The following is a 17218-nucleotide window of genomic DNA, read 5'->3' on the forward strand; positions in this document are numbered from 1 at the left end:
AAGTCAATCGTCAAACAGCAACGAGCACACGTACATGTGCTCCCCTTTTTTGTCAATCCACTTTTGGAGGAGGGGGGGCTCCCCAAACGATGGGGGTTGTGGGGGTTATTTGATCATACTTCACCATACTGGCCATTGCAGGTTGGCGAAGGCGTAAGCGATGGAATCGTCGTGTTTTGCAGCCCTGCTTATTTTCGCACGGCTGAAATTCCAAAGTGGAGACGCCGCATTTCACCGTTGCCCTTATTGGCTGGAATAATTTCTGTGCAGACACTAAAACTGCGATCCGGTCCCTGGGAAATCGGCATCGCCGGAGAGGGGGGCGCGGTCCGTCAATGGTGGGATCGGCTCCGGCAAGTCCACGCCGCGACCCGACGGGAAGTCGTGCGAGCAACTCCCCCCCCCCCCCCAGCTGCACGCAGGCCCGGCCCCAAGCGTTAGAGCCAGCGGTGGAGGAAAAAGTGCACTTAATTGTGTGAATGCATCCCTTGCGTGACCTTTTGATTGTTTGTAAAACAGCGGGCCCATTAGACGCGTCATCGGCGGCGGTAGTTTATAAATACGAGCACGCTTTGCTGAATGGAATGCAATTATAGTTGCTTACTTGCTGCCTGGGTACACAAAACGTTAATTACTTAGGGTTTGTTTATTTATTAAAGTGTTATTTATTAGTTATCAACTCTTGTGGGTGTCAATTTCACTGTCAATTTTGCAGGTTCAAGTGAATGATTTGTTCCGCTGAAAGACAACGGAGGGGCTGACGGTTAAGAGAACTGCACGACCGTTCAGTGACCGTTTAAAAATAAAAAGCAGTCGGGCTCGTGCAGGACTCGTCACCGCAAGAAGGGATGACGTTCAGTGGACGACACTCTGTGATGGAAGTGGCAGCCAATAGGAGAGACGCACCCGCACGGGGATAGCCAACACGAACACGAAGTGGTAAAATATATTCGCTTGAAGGTGCGAGTTGAATTCTAGCGACTGCAGAGGTGGGGGAGACCTTTATTCTGCATCATTGGCCGGATGCCTTTAACTTTAAGTCTGCACTGAATGAAGAAGGCTCGGTCAGCGGGTGGAGTCCTTCAAGGACATTTTCCGTGGTCAGCAAACTCTCAGAACAAGCACGTGCTCATTACCCATGGCAAATGAGCGAACACATGCTCGGGTAACCACAGTGGGTGATGTGACGGCGGTGATGAATTTGGTATTTTGGACTATGCGGAGCTCAAACCCTGTGCAATGTTGTTGATTGGTGCTGTAGTCTCAGGCGACTGGCATGCATGATCTAAGCAGTACTGAATTGTTGTATGACACATTGACTTCAGCATGGGCACAAAAATGGCCTCATTTTGTAGAGTGACATTGGATGCGCATTAATTAGCCTTGGTGCGTTGGGAAAATTATGATTATGCTTTTTACCCCTGGAAAGCTTTCCTGAGTCTCAGAACTTATTTTCAGGAGGGTCCGGACTAGTTTTCACAGTATTGGGGCGATTTTGCTATTTGTAATCCCAATTGAGTAATTTGCAGAATGTTTTAGCAGTTGCAGTTGTTGTTGTTAGCTGTGGGAGGAAACCGGACAACTCGCAGGAAACCCACTCAGAACGGGGGAAAGGAGCACACAGACTTCATGCAGCAAGCAGCCCCAGTCGGGAATCGAGCCCAGGATTATTTTGCTCCGCGGCACAGATGTTGCTGCTTCGTCACCCTGCACCCAAAGAGAGACTTGGATGTTGCACCTGCAGTCTGGTGAGGCTGGGGATGTGGTTCAGACTGCTGAAAACTGTTTAATCATTCGCAGTAGTTAATGAGCACGTGCTTGCTCTGAGACTTCTTTGACCACAGAACGACTCCTTGATGTTACTCGCCACTGACCGGAGACATCTTCCGTGCAGAAGTAAAGTAAAATACATCCAGCCCCTACTTGCTTCGTGATAACTGATGCTGCAATCATTTGTTTAGGACCGTTTTGAACTTCCGTAATTATATTATTAATCACAAACATGAGTTATGCATTGTCCATAACTTTTGCCAGAAGGGCACGTGCCCAAAACTAATTTTAAAAAATCTGGTCCCAAAATAAATTTGGTGTGGAGGTCGATTGGTTTAATTCCTAGGTCACGCAGAGCCTCAAGTTCTACATTGCGTCAAGTCTCATGAAACACTTAAACGAAACAATTGTTTATTTTACCAGGTAAGGCCCACTAAGCTATATAGCTCCTTATCAGAAGCAACCTGGGCACAAGTAATAGCTCAACGATTAGGCTAACCATGTGGAAATGCATAGTCGCCAAATACTCTAAACGTATGCTTCTAAATGTGGAGGGAAAAAAACCAGTGGATAAAAATCCACACGACCACTGGGAGAAGATGCAATCTCCAAATAAACAGCAGCAGGCGTCCGAGTCGGGATTGAACCCACGACCTCCTGTATACCAGGCGAAGTAGTTAAAATCTCACATCTCCATCCGTAAAGCAAGTAAATTGCCTCCTGTGGAGTGTTACACGACACTCACTAGAGAGCGCATGAAGCTCGCTACCAGTTAAATGGTGTTTCATTTGTGCCTACATGCAGCAAATAGCGGTGTGTCTCGTGCCGCATGGAACTCTCTCCTCAATCTAGTAGAGCTCACAATATGCGCCCTTCCACATTCGATGTCTCATCAACAGTCAGGCTTGCTTCAACAATGAATGGCTAGACTGGTCAAGAGTTTGCTTGCGTTGAACGAATGCTGCTGAAATTATGCGCTCCCAGAAGGCTGTGTGGCTGATGGAATGTTTAAAGGAATTATGAGCTTACTTTGTCCATCAGTCACATGTTGGCAGCGAGTATTTTTTAAATATCTAAATCGTTTGTGTCCATGTGTTTGCCTCCACACAGGAGTGCTGATTTATTTTCAAGTGTCGGGTCGAGGCGGCCCAGAGCACTCATTACACGCAAAGTGCTTGCCACAAATGAACGACAATACCTTGATGATCTCGTCAAGCAGCATAGACCATCATGCAAACTCTGGTCATTCTCGCAGCAGCGACTTTTGGTTAACCATCGAACAAAGACAGTCACCGCTTCGCTCGCACTTTCACATGCGCTTCTGCGGCCGTCTGGAACGCCCTTCCGATATTAGGAAGCCACTGGAGCTATGCACTTTTAAATCTAGATTGAAAACTATTTTCTTTACAACTGCTTTCTGTGTTTAGTTTGTTGTCCGTCCCCCGCGCCTCCGATTAGCACGATTGGTTACGTAGGGTGTGAAAGAAGCTCGGCATGCGTGCAGAGAAGGGCTAGGTATTTTGATGCCTGCGTTTGAATCGGGGAAGGAGTAGGGCTCCCTCGAGAACGCACACTACAGGAGGAGGTTCAAAGCCCCCCTCTACGGACGTGCGGCCACTGTACAAAGCATCCCCCTCCCAGAGGGGTTGGGCCCCGGGCGGCTCTGCGAGCAGTCGCCCTTCTCCGACGACGACGGACGGACGTTGGCCCCGGCGAAGGAATCTCGTCGGGGCCTTAAGAGCAAACATTCCCATGTCCAAAGTGCAGCTCCCTTGGCTGGAGCCGAGGAATTTACGGCCTCCGCCTAGGCAACCGGCGGCCGCTGAGAAATGCTCGGGGCACAACAGGCACAGGAAAGCGCCCGTGGAACCACCGCGCCGCCTCGCATTCAAGTACGGCAGTTGAAACAACACAAGGAAGTGCAATTAATGTCGGCAGGGAGGGAGAAAAAAAGGAAAAGAAAGGGGGGAAAAACATACAGTGTGTAAAGTAAAAGAAAACAACAAAGAATCGTGTAGACGTTACGATATTGTGTTGCTGCCAACGCTGCCCCCCCCCCCCGGTCGCACACAATGCATTTTTTAATATTTCATAAGCGTTTTGGCCAACTTTTGCTCTTGGCTATTATTAACACGATGCGTTTTTTTGTGAAACAAGATCGTGTTTAGGCGATTTTTACCTGCCTGCTTGCAATAATCAAGATGGGTCGTTTTGATAAAGATTGCACCACATCGGTGGCGTGCGGCTCCACGGTGGCTGTGTGGCGTCTTTGCGCGTGCCAAAGGAATCTTGTTTTGACGTCTTTCACCTGTCGCACATTCTCGACGGCATTCTATTGACCTGAGCCCTCTGTCGATCTGATAACTACGTGTCCGGGGTACCCAGAATTCGACCGCTTGAGGGTTTTCACAATTTTTTACACCAAAGCCACAATTTTTTGTGACCCTCGCAACGTTCCTGGCACGCCAGCTTGATTGAGAAGGGGGAGGGGGCGCCCGCCTCCTTGCTTTTAACTCTGCCCCCGGGCGGCGTTGCGTTCACAGACGTGCCGTGCCGTAATCTCCGCCGCCGCGTGCTACGAGGCCCCTGTGGTTTTGCAAAATCCTTGGAATGTTATCCATCTTGAGCATTTATGATCCCTTTTGTATCTTTTTTTAACAACTCCACATGTCCTCGGGCGACCTTAGCCGAAAAAAGTCTTGTTTCTTATTGCTATTGAGAAAGGAAATTGACGGTGCCATCTTGAATGCGCCTCTTCTCATTTTGTAGGTTTTCGGCGATTTGCGTTCAGCCGAAGCTGCAAACTGTAAGGGAGAGTGGGGGGTGGGGAGGGTGACCCTCGCTGCAAAACTCATAACTCCTCGCCCCATCATGAGTTTCTAGTTTGCTTGTGTATTGCCAAGGCTGGAGCGATGGCGTATCGGTTAGTGAACTCCGCCACGAACGCGGCGGGCCAAGTTCAATTCCTGTCCACGGCTAACATCGGCGGCAAGCGATGTCTGAGCGGGTCTTGCTGTATATCCCCCGCACCAACCCTCACTGGCCAACGCGGTGGAGTATAGTCGAACAACCCGCGTGAGTAGAGTACTGAGTATCGTTGGAAGGTTGGGAGTTCAAACCGTGGTTAGCGGTTGACTCGGCCCATCATCCTGCCAGGGTCGATAAAATAATACCACTTTGTGGTAGGAGTATGAATTAACAAAGGTTGTCCAATGGATAGGCTTGCCACTGGAATAGAAATGTGGAATGTCCACCGCTGGCTCAGGGCTGTAACAGGAAGCAAGCACCGCCTTTAATGCCAATTTGAGCAGGAAAGGATTTTGATTTTGAATCGAGTGTAAAAACACTACACATGAGACAGGGAAAAATAAAAAAACTCTACCAACTAGACAATAAATGAGATTTAATCAAAATCGATTCTTCAATGGAATCGCAACCCCAGATCTTGACAATTCCTGGAATCACTCGGAGGGTAAATCAGTGCCTGGCGAGTCAAGAAACACCTGAGGCGGGAAGCCACTGGGATATGGGCAAAGCCCTCGCACGGCCTTGACCGGACGGGGCCTGCACCCCCGGTGCTTGAGCCTGGATTGTGGAAATGCCGCACGGGTCACAAGGATAAGTACCTCTACAAGAGGGTCCACGCTTGGGGCTCAAGCGAGGTTTAAATGTGCAACCCTGCTTGAACAAGGAGTTGTCTTTGAATTGCTCCGCTGCCCCCCCCCACCCCCCGTTAGTTTACGCTCGTTAACCCCTTGCTTGGCACAGAAATTCGGCCGTCTTTCCCCGTGGCGTGAAATCACGGTAATGAGCCAAATGCAAATGTTCTCAAATATTAAGTGTGGCGTGGATAAGGTGTCGATTGGCGTTTTTGTATTATTGTTCTCGTTAAGTTGCCGCCGCGCTCTTTTAAAACTTTGAACGGCACCTATTGAAGCAGTCGGTCGTTTTAGAAATTGAGGGCACGCCAGGCCGCCGTGCCCAGTGTCAGCCGGCGCGAAGAGCGCACCTCCACCGCTCCACCTGTTAGATGGCGCTCGGCGTGCGGGCTGTGCCGGGCTGTGCCGGGCTGCGCCGCGTTCTGGTGAATCGGTGACGTGACATCTATTATGGATGAGGCCGGCAGGATTTCGTAAAGGTCAGCGTTTGCATTTCCCATTGTGCCGGAACGATGCTTTCGTTGGCATATTTTTAACTGGCCCGCGGGTCTTTTTTCCGCTTTGCACAGCAATATAGGCTCCATTCTTCCTCCTCACCCTCACCTGGTCAAGAGCGGAGGAATTTATTGAGAGCTGCGTTAAAAATGACAACATTTTTATCTGCCCCGCGAGTCATTTTTTTCCACTTTGCGAAGCGAAATAAGTTCCGTTCTACCTCGATTCACCTGCTTTGTTGTGTCTCGTTAGAGCCTCACCTGGTGAAATGCAGAGGAATTTATTGAGCACTGCGATAAAAATAGCAACAGGTTCCCCGAGGCCTTTGCCAGACGCGGTCCCATTCTCGCATTGTTACGTTATGCGTGGAGTAACAAAGTAGAACTTTAGACGTAGCGCGCTCAAAGCTAATGGATTAAAGTCTTAGAATGATCTACTCCCTGCAGCTGTCAGACCTGCGAGGCGTCACCTCTGGTTGGTGCCGTTGACTGCTTGAATCGCATCAAGACAAGGGCGTCTTTGTACATCGATCGCGACGCAACCATTCTCAACAGACACAGCGTCGTCGTCGTACGGCTGAAAAAAAAAGTGTCTGTTCACGATCCGAGATGTGTGCACTAAATGTCTGCTGGTCGTGAAAGAACCCCTTATGCATTTAGGAGTGAGGCTCCAGGCCTTTAAAAAAAAAAACCTCCATTGGTCTGGTTTGACTCCTGCCAAGACATTGTTTACCAGGGGTCACTCGGAGGTCACCAAGCATGGTGCCTTTTTTTTTACGAACCCCAAAAGTGTCCCCGGCCCCGTTCGGGGGTCGTGTGTTTCCATACACACGTGCGTCGGGTCCGCTATGCAAAGGGAGAAACCTCTCATCCGTCTACGATACAGCGGTGGAGACGGGGCATGTTTATTGGTGTATGCTAATAACCGTGCCGGTCTGCAAAAATCCCACCTGATATCTGCAGAATTCCCACTGGGTAAGCGCACAAAATCCGGACGAGTTTGTGACCACCCGGGTTACGGCTGTTAGCCGCACACAACCTGCATACAATAAAAACCATCCACCAATGGCTCGTGCCATTTTTCCTTGGATCGATTGGGGTCTGTGGATATTAGAAGTTGTGCGTATTTGGGCTGCATATTACAGGCATCCTTCTGCCTGCTGTGTACACGTATTGTGTGTCTCCCCTGTGGCTGAGCGAGATGATTGATACCTGAAAACTCCTCGTGCCAGGTAGTGCGATAGGTAACTTGAGCACCACGTGTTGCGTCTCATGGGTTTATTTTCTTCTTTCCAACCCGTGCTCCAGTTTCCCGTAACATTTAACCCCCGCCACTCATTTGCCCTTGCGAATTGACGAGCAACGCTAATGGGCAATGCACAGGATGCGGCAGAAACTAAGGGACCCCGTGCGTCTACAGTAATTCACAGCGTACGCTGAAACTGTGCAGCAATTTGCTTGGACACGTCCCAGTCCGTTTCGCACAGGATGCTTGAACATTCCTTAACACGTCCACATCGATCGTCGTGCACTCCCCGCCTATTTTCCCCCCCTCGTTGCTGTGATGTCTCCTGGACGGTCGGTGTAGACCTCCGACTTCAAATGCCCACACACGGCAAAGTCAAGAGGTCGTGAACTCCGATGCAGTTGACCTCTGGGGTCAATTTGGAGGCCACGTCTCCCTTGCGTACACGCCAAACCTTACCATATTAATAATAAAGATGCGGCCCATGCCCCACCACCTTCTCCAACCATTATATAAACGCAGTGGTAACTCCTGAAATCTCTCATTTACTTGATACAGCTGTCGTGGCTGTGACGGTACCACCTGAAGACGGAAGCTTGTGTTGCCTCCGAAACGTCGTGATTTTTTATTTTTTATTTTATTTTACTTTTTAATGTTTTTACCTACGTGACTTTACCGAAACAACCTAAGGATAACAGTACGATGTATACGGCGCAGTCCTGAAGGCGCTACGGCGCCCGATTTTTGCGGCAAGTGTGTTTTCAATTGTGGCAGCTCAATGGGTGCTCTGCTGACTTTTAGCTTGTCAGGTATTTTAGATGAGTGATAATGTGTTGCGATATTGAAGCGTACCCGGTACCCTTGCCATCATTCAAGTTAGGTATTGTCAGTGTCACGAGTGTACAAGATTGTATGCCAGTGGGGAAGAGGTTGAATGAAGCCGATTGTAACACATTGTTTTTTTTTATACCTTGAAAGTGTTGATAAATGTCTTTCAGAGAGTCACCATTTTAATATGTCCTGAGGAGGGTATATCAGGGATGGGTATAAAAAGGTTGACCTTGTGTGGTTCAGAAGCCATGAATGATTCACTAACTAATTATGTTTTGCTATGTTTACAAGAGACAATGTATTCTGCAGTCTGTACCCTGATCGCTCACAAAACTCCTGACTGCACAAACCCAAGCTTTACATACAAACTGCCTTATTTAATCTGTTTATATGTTTTCTAATTATCGTTTATTTTGGCAAATAGATTAAAGGCAATGTCGCTTGGGGCTATCGTGTAATTGGGTTGATGAATTATTTGCTAGCTGTCCGTTATTTTACACGCAGTGAAGATGCCTGTCGTCGTCGTCGTAAGAGAAGTACTATTTGAGGTGGCCAGATGGCTAGTGGGAATAATGCCCATTCTGGATCTAGGCCAGCCCCTTCAGTCTGGGAGGATGTTGCACAGTGAAGTTTACGAGGTGCCCGTTGCTCAGTGCTCTTGACACACGTTTAAAGCAAGCATGAGTTTAAAATCTACCAAGTTCTGCTTGTGAACGAGAATGCACGGGTCCTCCGAGTCAGTTGTGTTCAACCTTGACCGTTTAGAGACGTCTGCAAGTTACGGGGTGGGTCCCGTTGACCGCTGAATCTCGAAATGTGAAATCGATTCAGTGTTAATTTGATTTAGAGGGGCATAGCGCCGTTGTTTTTGAAGACATTGTACTCGCCGCAAAGAACTGTAGCGACACGACCGCACTGATACCTGGCGCTAAACTGCCACGCCCTCACGCGTGGCTTTGTGGGAGACTCGGTACCGATACAATTATTTTATTTTAGGTTTCCTCCAGTTACGTTCCAATGACATAATCGTAATGGAATCGGAATAAAAACCGATGAGGTACACGCACGTCACATCGGAAGGGGAGAAGGGTTAAGAAGCAGGTCAGTTCCCCAGCCATGGAGGAGGAGGAGAAGAAGAACTGGGTTCAAGCGTTCTAAAAAAAAACTGGCCAAATTACCGACATTTTGTGGATGTTCGTTCAACATTGGCTCAGTCAATTTCATTACTTTAATTGCATACATTTTTGAGGAGGGGGGGTAAATCGGTGTTTATTTTTGTTCACGCTCGTAAAAAAACCTTAGAAATGTGTTAATAGATTATTAAATAACAGTGGCTATAACAATAAGCTGTGTTAAACATTATTTACGCTTTGGATTTAGAAATGTGACCTTGTGACCCCCTGGCATGCCGATCGTGTTTTCGTGAGTGTCCAGCGTGGTGGTGGTGGTGGTGCGGTTTACGCTCTGAACAATTTTTGGTTTGAATCAGTGCTGCTGTGTTACTCTGTGTGCTCCAGCGAGACAGGCCAATTCTATTTAGTATCTATATAAATTATATATCCATATAAAATGTTTTACTATCCAAATGTTCAAATTACCATTTAACAGTCAACTCTTAACCAGCCCTGAGCAAGTTAATGAATACCAAATAAATCTATTCTTTATTACTGTGAAACAAAGTCATATATTACACAAATGTTTTCTAGCGGCCATCGTTTAAGCATATGACCTCAGAAGCTGTTTGTGCTTTGAGTGTCATCAACAGGGTGTGGGCTTAATTTACCAACACCAAAAAAGCGCGAACAAATTCAGATCGGAATTTTTTTGGCACTTTGGAACCACGGACTTTGGCAAATCAGAACAACTCTGAGTTGTGTAGGTTGGTGCAAGTCCAATACAAGTCATACTTTTTTAATGCTCCTAAAGCGTGCGTGAAATTGCCTTGCCGACGAAAGTTCGGCGGCGGCGGCGGCCGCCCGGCTGCCCGGTCTCGTGGCTCCGTGGGGAATGGGCTGGCCAAGCGCTGAGGCTGAGGCTCGCTCGCTGCCTGGGCCAAGTTCACTCGAGTATGAAGAGCGATTCGCCCAGGAATGTGCGCCCGATAAGAGGAATGCGAGCTCCCGGGGAGATGCGTTGAAAGAGGGCACCGCTGATCAGACCGCCGTCGCTCGTGCCAGATGGGGCCCTAACAACAAAGAGACGCCAAGACAAGGGAGAGCAGTGGACACGGCGAGGAGAGGGGGTGTCGGAGACGAGGCGCACAGAGGGAGAGAGAGAGAAACGCCGCTCAAGAGAATGTAACAGCAGCACGAGCAGTGAGGCTTTAAGTATGTCCGTGTGCATAATCTTCATCTTTCCTTCTGAACATTGTGGTGAAATGTGGTCTTATAACCCCCAAGACCCGCACGGCATAGCGAGGCCCCTCACCCAGCGGTGGATTTACTAAAAGGCTGTATATGTACACGATGGTGCGCCTAAGATAACAAAATAAGAATTATAATATAATGCAGCCCTTTACAAAAATCGATTACAGAAGGAATGAGTCCCCCCCCCCCCCACACCTTGTTAGTCATGGGAGTTGATTGATGCTACTTAGCCATGCGGGTTGTGGATCGGGTACCCAGGACCCCTTCAGATGTCACTCGCCACTGATGCTTCGCCGCGGCTGGGAATCAAACTGGGGTCGCTGGGTTCGTAGTGCTTTGTGTGCGCAAAGCGGCACTGCTGCCGCAGATCCACCCCCATGCGCCGCCGTAGAGTCTCTCCAAAAACAAAGCAGAGTGTTTGTGTTTTTTTTTCTCAGCAAGGGGCCCACGTGGATCGAGGCAGGGGCCTTGTTTACTCTGCTCGGTCCCTGTGCACCACAAGTGGCCCTTTGTGGTGCGGTGATGAGAGGGAATTTGTGATCTGCTTTTGCCAGTCCCAACGTGGCATGCGACGGCGCACGCGAGCCACCAGTCGGTGCTTGTGTGTTGACTCCACTAACGTTTTCAAATGTGTGTACAGATTGTGAATTTATTTACACCGTGGCTTGTGTTGTACTGATGGACTGTGGTTTGTGTGCGTTTTGCGGTACTCTACCGTGTTTTTCCTGCTTGTTTAAACCGTCGGCCCGAGTTCGAATTCTGCCGATGGCTATCACTGGTGACAAATATCTAAAACAGACGTGGGCCTCCCCTAGGTCGACTCAGCCTTACATGAGTAGATAGGCGGCGGTGCTGGCCATCCACCCCTTTTTTTGCCTTTGTAGGTTCTTGCTAGTAGCACTTGCCCCAATGGTATGTTCAGGCTGTAGGGAGGAACCTTTGCCTTTGTTTATTGCCACACGCATATTTTTATTTGTCTGTTGAACTTATTTCGCACTGTACGTAGCCAACTGGGCTAATTGGAGGTGCGGAAAAATATAAAATGGGTAGCTATTTGCATCAGCAGCGCGTGTTTATTTTGAAGTTGTTCATACACTTGTAGGTGTATTTGTGCATCTCTCGATAATGGCATTGTTGAAATAATAATACTGTTAAATCCACTCCACGAAACAATTAACCTTCCTGATACGCGCCCATCGTGAGAGATGGCGGTGGCTTGGGGGAGGCCTTCATCCAGCAGTGGATTGCCACCATGGGCGGAGTTTGCAGGGGGCCGGCGGCATATGGTGGGGGGGGGGGGCAATGCCCCTCCGAAACTGGACGCCTTTATTAATTTATTTTATTTAAATGTTGCCCCAAATCAATGAATTACCGTAGGCGCCACCGTGAATCCTAATGTGAGGGACAAAGCGAATCTCTGCCCCCCCCCCCCCCAAATATAGAAATCAAACTCCGCCTATGATTGCAGAGAGACAGTTGTACGTGGGTGCTACGTAAATCCAAACTGTGTTCATTTCCTTGGTTCTTTCGGTAAAGTCACGTAGAAGGGAAATAATAAAATAATAAAAATAAAACATAATAAAATAATTCTCACGACGTTTCGGCCACAACGCAAGCAGCCGTCCTCAAGTGAAGAACAGGTCTGTCGGAAAGACAGCTGTTCAGACGCTGTTATTATTTATTATTTTATTATATCCCTTCTACGTGACTTTACCGAAAGAACCAAGAAGATGAATCCCTGCAGTCACGAAAGCTTTAAATCCGATCTGTGTTCATTTCATCACGGATGTTGTGGTCGACTTTCCAATGGGTCGTCCACGTTGCTGTGGCCGCTGTGAGAACGACGCCTCTGAGTAGTGCAGCTTCGGGGAGCCCGTGGGCAATGGGAAATCGCATGGCAGCAATTTTCATTCTTGGGGGTTTATCGCTTGTTTTCGTGTCCACGTGTTTGTAGCCACGAAATAATTAAAATACTCTATTGTTTTTTTTTTGCGCAGAGGCTGACAATGGTGGACCTTGACCATATTTCCCACTTGGGTTTAGTGCTGCTGCTGGTGATTTAGTGTTGTAGGGTTCTACAGACACAAGAGGAAATAACAAGCTGTTAGGGCCCGTCCATGAAAGGGCGCCTCGACTGGTTAGGGGCAATCATAGGATATGTCCTCGACGTGTAATAATATTGTGAAACATTCCGCGGAATACGATCTCAAGTTAAGTTGATTTGCACACCAGCTATCGTCGTCGTCAGCCGTGATCTATCGATCGCTGGATGATAAAAAAATAACTTCCCAAATTGTCGCCATCTCCCACAGTCCTGTGATGTAACAATCCATCTTAGCGGGTTGAATTCATTACGTAATAATTCACGATGGCCATCCTCCCGGGCATGTTCTTCCTTGGGCTGCCGCTGTGTGCGTGGTTCGTCTTGACCTCCTGCTGACTGTCATTCCTTCTGTTGATCTTTCCTGTCCAAGTCAAAGCCGACTAAACTGTCGGGGCCGGTAATGTTAATCAACATCCATTAAGGCCAGCACGGCACACAAGCAGGAGGTGGTGTGGCATACACCACCACTGGCCGCCTTTGTCTCCCCAGTGCTGATGTTTACACACCGTACCAGGTACTCAAATAAAGCTGAGTTAACCTAGGCGTTCCCACTACTGATGTCAGCTGTGTTTGAGAATAAAACTTAGGTCGTTAGGGTCCGTGGTACAATACTGTAATCACTACAGCACGGCACCTTTTGTGTACTAAAACAGGCACACACACGTACAAAGATCCCCCGTATAGCCATAACAGAATTTGGAGGCACGGGCTGTTAGTAGGCACCTGTGAATGCTGGCACGGCACACGAGGGGTGGGTGGCCAGCACCATGCCCGGCCGTCTTTGTTTCCTAGTGGTGATATATAGGCAATGCACCAGGTACTCAATTGAGGCTGAGTCGATCTAGGGGAGGCCCAGTACTAGCTCAGATTACCATCACTGATGTTGGCCGTGGGCGGAAGTTGTCGAACTCTGTTCGCCAGGTCCGTAGTGCAGCGCGCTAACCGCTGCACCACCGCTCCCCACGCGCTTGCACGCACATACGAACGCGCGTTTAGAGGACACGAGTGCAAACGGACAGAAAGCCAGAGCCGTAAGTGTGGGTGTCACTTCACTGTGCTTGATTTGTGTCTCGCACCGCGGCTGTGAGACGCGCAAGAAAATACCCTGTACACGCGATCTGACGCACGCATACTGCGCGTGCGGCGAGGAAGCCGGAACGTTACACTTAAAAAAATGTAAACTTTTTAAAATTCCCCATTTATCTGTACCCGCATTTCCAATTTGGCCACCATAACCATACACATCTGCGTCGTTTTGCAATTGGTAAGCTGTGTGATACGTACTCTTTGGTTTTTTCGGTAAAGTCACGTAGGTAAAAAACAAAATAAAATACTATTTTTACCTACAGTCACGAAAACTTCAAATCTAGAATGTGTGTTACGTCTCATAGCGATTGGGTTTTGGGTTTTTTTGTAGGTTTGTGGAGACACGAGGTTGGAAAGCAATCCTGCTGCACAGCATTCGATCTACGCTACTTTTCAGACCCTTCAAGGCCCTCACCTCTTTTACGTGGATTTCGAGTGACACAGCTTGGTTGTTTCCACCGTCTAAGAATTCGTGTCTTCTTTATTAAAATTAATCCCAAAATCTGGAGGATATCCGAAGTTTATACCATACCACTTGGAAGGTAGCATTCGTGCAAAAACATTGTTTATTGAAGAGTCTTTTTACATGTAGATTGTATGTTTTCCTTTTTTTTGCATTTGCTAAAAAGTATTCTGGAGGATGTCTGAGACCTTGGCCTTATCGTAATGTTTTATAAAATAGAAGAATAAATTACTCCTTGTGACGCTGTTTTTCCGACAGCTCTGTTTTGTGGTGTGGCCGAAACGTCGTGCGATTATTTTATTATGTTGTATTTTTATTATTTTATTATTTCCCTTCTACGTGATTTTACCGAAAGAATCAAGAAGAGGAAAATTCTACTAGCTCGAGCCGCCCACCCCCCGTGTGCAGCTGCCAGTCGAAGTCACCTTAGCGCCCTCTACCTTTGTGGCACCCGGGCATCATCTTTGTGTGTCTCTGCCACCATCTTTCTGTGTCTCTGCCACCATCTTTGTGTGTCTCCTGCCATCATCTTTGTGTGTCTCTGCCACCATCTTTGTGTGTCTCTGCCACCATCTTTGTGTGTCTCTGCCACCATCTTTGTGTGTCTCTGCCACCATCTTTGTGTGTCTCCTGCCACCATCTTTGTGTATCTCCTGCCACCATCTTTGTGTGTCTGCCACCATCTTTGTGTGTCTGCCACCATCTTTGTGTGTCTCCTGCCACCATCTTTGTGTATCTCCTGCCACCATCTTTGTGTGTCTGCCACCATCTTTGTGTGTCTCCTGCCACCATCTTTGTGTCTCCCCTGCCACCATCTTTGTGTCTCCCCTGCCATCAACTTTGTGCGTCTCTGCCATCATCTTTGTGTGTCTCTGCCATCATCTTTGTGTGTCTCTGCCATCATCTTTGTGCGTCTCTGCCACCATCTTTGTGTGTCTCCCCTGCCATCATCTTTGTGTGTCTCCTGCCACCATCTTTGTGTCTCCCCTGCCATCATCTTTGCGTGTCTCCTGCCATCATCTTTGTGTCTCCCCTGCCATCAACTTTGTGTGTCTGCTGCCATCATCTTTGTGTGTCTGCTGCCATCATCTTTGTGTGTCTCTGCCATCATCTTTGTGTGTCTCCTGCCATCATCTTTGTGCGTCTCTGCCATCAACTTTGTGTGTCTGCTGCCATCAACTTTGTGTGTCTCTGCCATCATCTTTGTGTGTCTCTGCCATCATCTTTGTGTCTCCTGCCACCATCTTTGTGTCTCCTGCCACCATCTTTGTGTCTCCTGCCATCATCTTTGTGTGTCTGCTGCCATCAACTTTGTGTGTCTCTGCCATCAACTTTGTGTGTCTCTGCCATCATCTTTGTGTGTCTCCTGCCATCATCTTTGTGTGTCTCCTGCCATCATCTTTGTGTGTCTGCTGCCATCAACTTTGTGTGTCTCTGCCATCATCTTTGTGTGTCTCTGCCATCATCTTTGTGTGTCTGCTGCCATCATCTTTGTGTGTCTGCTGCCACCATCTTTGCGTGTCTGCTGCTACCTGGGCACGAGCCCTGTCCCCCACCCACTCTGCAGCCATAACCACTATTGGTGATCGCAACCACCTCAACATCACGGACGTTTCTGCCACCAAATACATTTTCAGCTGGGACCCACGCGTTCTCTGATTTACAAATCGGGCATACCATCGCTGAAGGGAGGGGGGGATAGGCGGGGAGCGGGTTTTGTTTAGTGTGTAATTCTTGGTGGGTAGTTTAAACTTGAGGGGGGGGGGTGCATTCCACACGGTTTAGTGATTAACTAGGGGAGGAGGAGGAGGCAGGAGTTGGGGGGGGGTTGGAGCTGACTGTTGAGCTGGGGGGTGTTGGGCCATCACTACTGTGGTGGTGGTGGGGGTGGACGGGTGGCTGCTGCAGAGTCGTGTGTGGGTGCCTGCCTGGCTGTTTACGACATCGTGTGGGCTGCACAGATTTTGCGATCCAGGAATGCGGAATGAATGGCTGCTGCGTCTCCTAGCGTCGTGGTCGTCTGGAGGGGCGAGCCGGGTGCTCGCCGCTCTGCCCAACAGTTGCCACGACATTCGCCACACTTGAGCGTGCTGCCGCTGCTGCCGCCGCTGCTGCTGCTGAGGTCCCTGCTTATTTTTTCCTCTCCTGCCCCCCCCCTCCCCACGTCTCTTTCAAGAAAAAAATGTTGTTATGCTGAGAGACGCCAGAAACGTTCGAAGGGGTTTGCGAGGTTTTCTTCTTCTCCTCCTCCTGCTGCCTGGTGTTTTGCTTTGGCAACAACGAAAAAGTTGGTATTTGGACGTTGAAAACCAGCATTTTTGGAATGCGCCTAACTTTTTGTGCTGATTATAAAAGTCAGATTACTGCTGGATTCTAGTTTGGTGCAGCAGATCGTGGCTTGTTATCCGTCTGAACCCTCGGTGTGGTGTACCATGTGCAACGAGAAATGACATCCATTCTGCGCAATGACGATTCCAACTTTTAAATCTATGACTGCATTTCAAAGAGTACATGCATTTCAATTTCTGACAACCAAAACACCAATGGGCCCTCATCGGTCCTGCTGCTGATGTTATGATTTCTAACACATTGTGTTATACTTGAGTAATGCTTTTCAATAACATCCAATAAAAAACAATCTCTGCACTTACCAGTTAATACTTCCTGCTGAGCAGCAGTGTAATGCATGGGCTATGCTTGTGCACCCGGAGCCAGAAGGGGCCTGGGTTCAAGTCCATACTTGGGCGCGCTCCTGCGTGGAGTTTGTGTGTTCTCCTGTTCTCTGTGGTTTCCCTCTAGATGTCTCGTTTCCTCCTATAGCTTAACAAACACATACGATGTGACTGGGTTTTGCCAAAACATCCCAATTAAAAATAACTACCGTACCTGTAAATTGCTCAACTGAGTTAACTCATTGCAACGTTGCCCCCTACCGCGAAAACTGCAGGACCCTCCTGAAAACGGAGTCATGAGACTCGGCAAGGCTTTCTTGAGTAAACAAAGTGAATTAAAACAAAATACGCAGAGCACTTTTAAAATACCCGTCTGCTTGCCCTGCTTATGGATACTTCTTTCGTTATCATCATTGTCAGCCATGATCAATCATGAAGGACTCCCCCCCCCCCCCCCAAGCAATCGTCAACCATCTCTCGCTCTCCGGTGATGTGACAATCTAGCGAGCAGCTGTGTGTTCCCCCTT

At 48.4% G+C, this 17218-nt stretch overlaps 1 protein-coding gene across 1 annotated transcript in view; it reads left to right on the forward strand.

The window, feature by feature from the left end:
- LOC144724135 (protein WWC2-like) overlaps positions 1–17218 on the forward strand; it is a 107365-nt gene that overhangs the window by 22895 nt on the left and 67252 nt on the right.

Source organism: Lampetra planeri, chromosome 19 (assembly GCF_965212315.1).
Source record: "Lampetra planeri chromosome 19, kcLamPlan1.2.h2, whole genome shotgun sequence".
Lineage (NCBI taxonomy): Eukaryota > Metazoa > Chordata > Hyperoartia > Petromyzontiformes > Petromyzontidae > Lampetra > Lampetra planeri.